Here is a 7,265-nt window from a genome sequence, read left to right on the forward strand (position 1 = left end):
AACTTTAGAATGCTTATTTCTGTGCATCAGAGTAAGTCTGGGCGTTAAAAACTAACATTACATTAATCAAGTTAAGTCATCCAGCCCTAGTCAAATTTAACTGGATCAATTGACTTAACTTGACTAACCAAGTGAAAGTTGTTGTCATCTAGACAAACAGCTAGTAGCTAATGGTTAGACATGTGGCCAAGAATATTAATATTGTCAAGAAGATTAGATAAAGGTACTCATGCTTGGACTTTAGGATTTCTTAAATTGACGTGAAAATGGCCTTAGTTACAACCTGTTAAGTTTATCTTTTTTTAAACACTCTTTAAAATTCAGTTTTTTTCAAAATCTCTTTAAATTCAGATTTTCAAAATTGCTTTGCCAAATACTTGTTCAAATTAGCCTAAATTTGCCTTAAATCTTAATTACATATCTTTCAAAAGCTTGTTAAAATTTGACTAAGTGTTTTAAGGTTGTTTCAAAAATTGCTAAGCATTTTCTTAAAGGGTTTTAAAAAATTAAGTGTTTTTCTTTCTAAGCTAAGTATTTTTCGAAGTTTAATATTGTTCACAAAGCCTTGTTGAAACTAAGAAAATGTCTTTAAGAATGTAACTTTTCAAAAATTATCTACGTATTTCTTTAAATTTAGTTGAGTTACCTTCAAAATCAAAACAATTTCCCTTAGCTAAAGCTACTTATCAAAATAATTCCTAAAACATTCACTTAGCCAAAAGTTTTACAAAAAGATTAAAATTCAAAAAGCTAAGTGTTTTCATAGACCTTTAAAGATTCAACTTTTTAAACTAAGTTTCTTCCTTCTTAAGCTTCCTTCAAAATTTAACTGAATATTTTCTAAAGATTATTAAGCTAAATATTTCTTTTGAAAAGGATTTTTCAAATTTAACCTCGTATTATTCAAAAAGGTTTTTTTTCAAAATTTAACGAAATATTTTTCATTTTGGTTAAATTGCCCATTTTGGTTAAATTTCTAAGGCCATTTTTCTTATTCCTTTGTTTATTTTGATATATGGCAAAGGGGGAGAGTAGAAAAATTCAAAATAAAGAGAGTTCTTGTTAAGGGGGAGCCTTAAGTTTAAGTATATGTCAGCTTAAGTTAGGCTTGCGTTTGAATTTATTTACTTAAGCTTGCTTATGTTTCTTACTTAAACGTTGAAGATCAGATATACATCTATTTTACTTAACTTTGAATTTCAGTTGCCATAATCAAAAAAGGGAAGATTATTGGTGTGGGAAGCATCTGACGATCGAACCTTTGTTTTGATAATGACAAAGGAATTCAAAGTTAAGCTTATTTGTGATCTAACATGTCTGATTGAGCTTGCAGGAAAGTCCTCAGTATTCTTAGGTAAAAGTCCTAGCTGCGGTTAGGCAAGAGGAAAGCCATAAGGGGTGGTAACCCTAGGTCCTAGGGGGTGGTAACCCTAGGTGGAGGAAAATCCTAAGTGGGGGAAACCTTAGGTCCTAGGGGGTGGTAACCCTAGGTGGAGAAAAACCTTAGGGGGCGGTAACCTTAGGTCCAAGGGGTGGTAACCCTAGGCGGAAAGTCCAGTCAGGTCTGGAGGATCATACTGGGATCAGGTAATCGCTCCTGAGGGAGAAGGTGAGGGCGCATTCCCCGGAAGAGGGAACAATAGGCGTGGGTTCAACTTAGGGTTTCCAGTTGGAAATCCGAAGTCAGAACCAGGTAGCCGGGAGACTGTCACACTTTTATATTCTTACTATTGTTATGTGCTAACTCTATGGTGCAGGGTATTTTGGGACTAACATAGTTGCAGGTACCAAAATCACAAAGTTTGTCTCGGATGAACAGTGTCTGGGTGCCTCCATAGAGCTTGGAGGCGCCTCGGGTGCAAAGCAGGAGCTGGCTGTGAAGTAGTGCTGGAGGCGCCTCAAATGAAGCTGGAGGCGCCTTGGACCAGAGCTTAGAGGCGCCTTGGAGTGTCTTGGAGGCGCCTTCGAGTGGATGAGGTGCGACCTATTCTGTGCTGATCCACGCGGGCGACTCGGGAGGCTTGGAGGCGCCTCGAATGGTGATTGAGGCGCCTCCAACAGTGTATAAATGGAGCTCTTGAGGTAGCAATCAGATCAACGAATTTCAAGTGCTTCTACTACAACGTACTGCTCCAAAAGATGCCTTGAAGTGCTATCACAAGTCCCCGATGACCCTGAGCTCCGAAATTGTGATTCTGTCGTCGGTATAATTCTCTTATTGTTATTGCACGTATTGTAATACATTTTTGTACAATCTTTGCGCGATATAGTTGTTGCCCACAGAAAGTGATCAATGATCGCGAGCATTGGAGTAGGAGTTGCCCTAGGCTCCGAACCAAGTAAAATCTTGGTGTCCTTTATCTTTTCTGTGTGCTTGGTTTATTATTTCCGCTGCTCTATCTCAAACGATTTCCAAATTATGAAACGCGAATAAGCAACGAACGCTATTCACCCCCCTCCTCTAGTGCATCTCGATCCAGCATTCTTTCTTTACTATATCGATAACTTTCCTTGACTTTATTGTGGCAGTTGATGGTGTACATGTAGATTAAACAAAGATAGATTTAGTCCTAGAGTGGCCTCAATATAGAACCTTGCACAATGTCAGAAATTTCCATGGCTTAGCTTCTTTCTGTTGGGGTTGCAAGGTTGCAAACATAGTCCCATATTGGAAACACATGGGAAAGATCATGGGTTTATAAGAGAAAAGATATCTCCATTGGCATGAGGCCTTTTGGGGAAAGCCCAAGAGCAAAACCATGAGGGTCTAGGCCCAAAGTAGACAATATCATACCATTGTGGAAATATCTAAATTCTTTTCGATCCTACAATTGGTATCAGAGTCCGGACTGCCAGAAGGTTTAATCGCCAACTGTGCATAAAAGATATGGTCTGATTGAGCCATGTGGGTATAATATTGACCTCGAACAAAGAAAGTGGGAGCTCCTATATTCGGATCAAGAGGACCAGACACCAGGCAGGAAGCCCTAGTTGCGACTAGGCAAGGAAGTCCTAGTAGGTTGGGTGGACCGAGGGGCAGGAAGACCTGGTGGGTCGAGGATCAGACGTGGGAAGCCTATGGTCCTTTGTTTGAGGGGGGGATTGTTGGGGTTGCAAGGTTACAAACATAGTCCCATATTGGAAACACATGGGAAAGATCATGGGTTTATAAGAGAAAAGATATCTCCATTGGCCTGAGGCCTTTTGGGGAAAGCCCAAGAGCAAAACCATGAGGGTCTAGGCCCAAAGTGGACAATATCATACCATTGTGGAGATATCTAAATTCTTTTCGATCCTACACTTTCCACTGTCAATTTATCAGAAATTTTAGCACTCTGATTGCTCCTATCACCGAGTGTCTCAAGGGAAGGGATTTCAAGTAGTCTGAAGAAGTAGAGGCTAGCTTTCAACTAGTCAAACAAAGGATGATTGAAGTACTAGTTCTGGTCCTTCCTAATTTTGACAGATTATTCGAGGTCAACTATGATGCATTCGACATAAGTATCAAGGATGTTCTGAGTCAATCTGGGCGACTAGTTACTTTCTTTAGCGAGAAGCTCTCCAGGTCTAAGAAAAATTATTCTACTTATGACTTGGAGTTATATGCTATTGTGCAATACTTGAAGCATTGTCGACACTACCTAGTACAGAAGGAATTCATCTTGTTCACTAATCATGAAGCATTAAAGTATATCAATGGTCAACATAAACTGTAGGTAGCATGCCAAGTGGGTGGCTTACTTGGTTTACCTTTACACTAAGACACCAAGCTGAAAGTCTGAACCGTGTCACAGATACCCTGAATTGGCGTTCTTTATTACTCACCACCATGAGTACTAGTATTGCAGGCTTTGAAATTTTTCTAGATATGTAACTGACCCATCATTTGAAAGGATATTCCAGGAGGTACATGATGGTTATCGACATAATTTTATTTTGCATAATGGTTATCTGTTTCATGGGTTACAATTGTGCATTCCAGATTGCTCTCTAAGGTAGCAGATTATAAATGAGTTTTATAATGAGAGGTCCTTTGGACATGATAAGACATTGACCCTCATCTTTGTCAATTTCTATTGGCCCAAGTTGACTAGCGATGTGGTTCACTTTGTTGATCGATGTTCTGTATATTAGCTGTCTAATTGGGTTCTAACCAATACAGACTTATACTCTCCCCTACTCGTTCCTGAAGCTCCTTGGCTCGATGTCAGCATGTATTTCGTATTAGGATTACACCGCACCCAACGAACCTCAAACTTAGTTCTTGTTGTCGTTGACAGATTCTCAAAGATGATGTATTTCGTAGCTTGCAGGAAGACTATGGATACTGTTCGGATTGCCCATCTTACTTCAAGGAGATTATGCGTTTACATGGCATTCCTCGGTCCATGACTTCAAATCGAGATACCAAATTCATCAGTCACTTCTGGAAGAGCTTATGGGGTAAATTGGAAACACAATTAAACTTTAGCAGTGCTTACTACCCTCAGATATATGGACAAATCGAGGTGGCGAATCGGAGTCTGGGCAATCTTCTGAGATGCCTTACAGGAACTAAACCAAAGTAGTGGGACTTGGTGTTACCTCAAGCATAGTTTGCCTATAATAGATCGAAAAATAGGACCACAGGATTGAGTACTTTTGAGATTGTTTATGGCTGGAATCCATTAGGAGTTCTAGACTTAGCCCCTATTCCACGTGTAGGGTGAATTAGTCCTAAAGCGGATGAGATGATAGAGCATCAATAGAAGTGCATGCAAGAAGAGGTTGAAACAACCAATGGGACATTCCGTATCCACTGGGAATTAACCTCAACCATATTAATAGCAATACACTTATATGAACTAACTATATCAATCTGTAGGGATAAAAGAAAATATTAGGCCTTCACGAGTGAATTCTACGAAGTAAGCAGCGTCAACACTCGACCAGCCTACTAGCCCTCCATAAATGTGTGCGCATAGCAAATTAATGAGCGCAACGAACATCTCCCACCACTCGCTTTTTTTCCCCTTACTCATTAGTTTAAGGCCTCTTATCATCATTGAGCGCATAAGTAATCCAATTTTCTCCAACCCTCCTTTCATTTGGTCTAGCTCATGAGGTGTTGTCAACTTGAGGTTTGAAATTTAAATCTCAGCATAGTCAAGCTAAATGTCTCCCTTATACACCAGTCAATATTCTAATGTTAGTAATCACTCGTAATTTATCTCCTCTATATTGACCCTAGAATAAATTGATGAAGGCATTGGGAACGAGCATAATTACCTTTTGTCAACTAGTTCCTTCACATGTCTTTGATTATTTTCCCATCTACCTCACAATCTTCTACAAGTAAATAACTTATCCTAAAGTATTTAATAAATACAATTTACAAGTACTAAATATTAAATATTTAACTTAGATAGAGGTTAACATTCTCTTCCTCCACAGGTGATGTATTTACTGTCTCTACTTGGAGAGGACAGATTTATTATCATGGATAAAGATCAACTTTTGATGAATACATATTTTTAAGAAAAATAAATTTCTTTCACACTCTAGATTTATTATAATGGATATGGATCAATTCTAGATGAATATATATTTTTAAAAAAAAATAAATTCCTCTCACTCTCTATGATAGATTATAAATTAATTCTCTATAATTTACCTCCTGTAGTTAAGGGGTCTATACTCACGTTTTTCCTATAAGATATTTATACAATAATTGAAAAATAAAATGAATATTTTAAGTAAGGAATATTTTAATAGTAAAATTAAAATGTGATACATGAAATCTCCAACGAGTACATATTCATAGGGCATCTTCAATAAGTTAAATTTCTTAATAAATTTTTTTATAATTCCTAATATGCTACATCAATACTACATCATAAGTATAAAAATTTACTATTTTCTCCTCATTCAAAAATCTCTGTACAATTTTTATTTAATATTTTAATTAATTATGATCTTAAATTTAATTTATTTATAATTAATAAATTAATTAATTTATGAATTTTAATTTAATTAAATTTATAATGATTAACTTATGAATTTTAATTTAATTATAGTGATTTGTATTATATATTTATTTTCCAAAAAGAAAAAGTACCGCATTAATTATTACTAACAATTTATGAAATGAAGTATTATAATTAAATATTTCATAAAATAATTTATTTTTTAATTATTTTGAAAGGGTCAAACATGTAATATTATCTTATTATTAATTATTAACTCCACCTTCAAAGAAAAAAAATATATTTGAAAAATCAAATATGCTCTTGAACTAAAAACCCCAAACCTCATTTACATAATCATAAAAACTTTTTGGTTGAGATTTTTTAATTTTACAAACATTTACAAAGCTTGCATTGAAGATGCTTTTGGGAAAGAAATCTCTTTTCATCCCCTAACTACTTGGCAATTGACTAGTGGTATAGCTAGTATTTTCAATCAGGAGGGGTGATTTTAAAAAATTTTAAATATTAGTGTAGATAGATTTTTACTATCCAAAAGTCTAAATTTCAAATTTAAGAAACTAAAAGAACTTACATTGGAAAATCTCGAGTATATCCCTTAGTTTAGTTGAAACAACTATCCATCCATTTCTAAAGTTTATTTATGACTTAAAGTTAAAAAATTATTTATTATCCCTAAAACTTATCTATGACCTAAAGCTAATGGTGCGATTCTTGTTTGATGGAGAAGAGAAAAGAAAATGAAAGAGAATTCTTGTGCTTGAGGAGAGAAAATGAAAAAAATTATAGGTTTACTATTGTAAGAGAAGAAAAGGAGAAGCAAATGGAGAAAAAAAAGAAAGAGAGAAATAAATGAGAGAGATGAACAGAGGGGTGACATATGATACAATAGGATTGCAATATGTATACGGAGAAAAGGACAAGAAAAAAATGAAATAAAAGGTTTACTCAAAAAAAATATCTTAATTCATTTTAAATTGATTGAACTCCTTTAAACCTTAAACTTAATTTGGTCATAACTTTACCAAATCAACTCTAAATCAATCTTAATTTGAACCAATATAATCTTTATCTCTGCACCCACCCGTTCGATTTAATTCGAACTCAAATCAATTTTAATTTAGTACCATCACTGTACTCCTATGATTTAACTCATCTATTTTATATATATATATATATATTCAATACTTAACATTTGAAGTTACAATATTTCCTAATAAAAGTGATACTAATTGATAGTTTAGATCGTGAATTTTTTAAATATGTGATTAATTTTAATTTTGGCAATGAACGATGATG

General features: G+C 35.1%; 1 non-coding gene across 1 annotated transcript; it reads right to left on the bottom strand.

Annotated features, from left to right (window-relative positions):
• Positions 1-4,876: 4,876 nt before the first annotated feature.
• LOC122030750 lies at positions 4,877-5,034 on the bottom strand. Its single transcript, XR_006125589.1, has one exon. It is a non-coding gene; the product is annotated as a U12 minor spliceosomal RNA (small nuclear RNA).
• Between the last annotated feature and the right edge of the window lie 2,231 nt (positions 5,035-7,265).

This window comes from Zingiber officinale, chromosome 10B (assembly GCF_018446385.1).
Source record: "Zingiber officinale cultivar Zhangliang chromosome 10B, Zo_v1.1, whole genome shotgun sequence".
Classification (NCBI taxonomy): domain Eukaryota; kingdom Viridiplantae; phylum Streptophyta; class Magnoliopsida; order Zingiberales; family Zingiberaceae; genus Zingiber; species Zingiber officinale.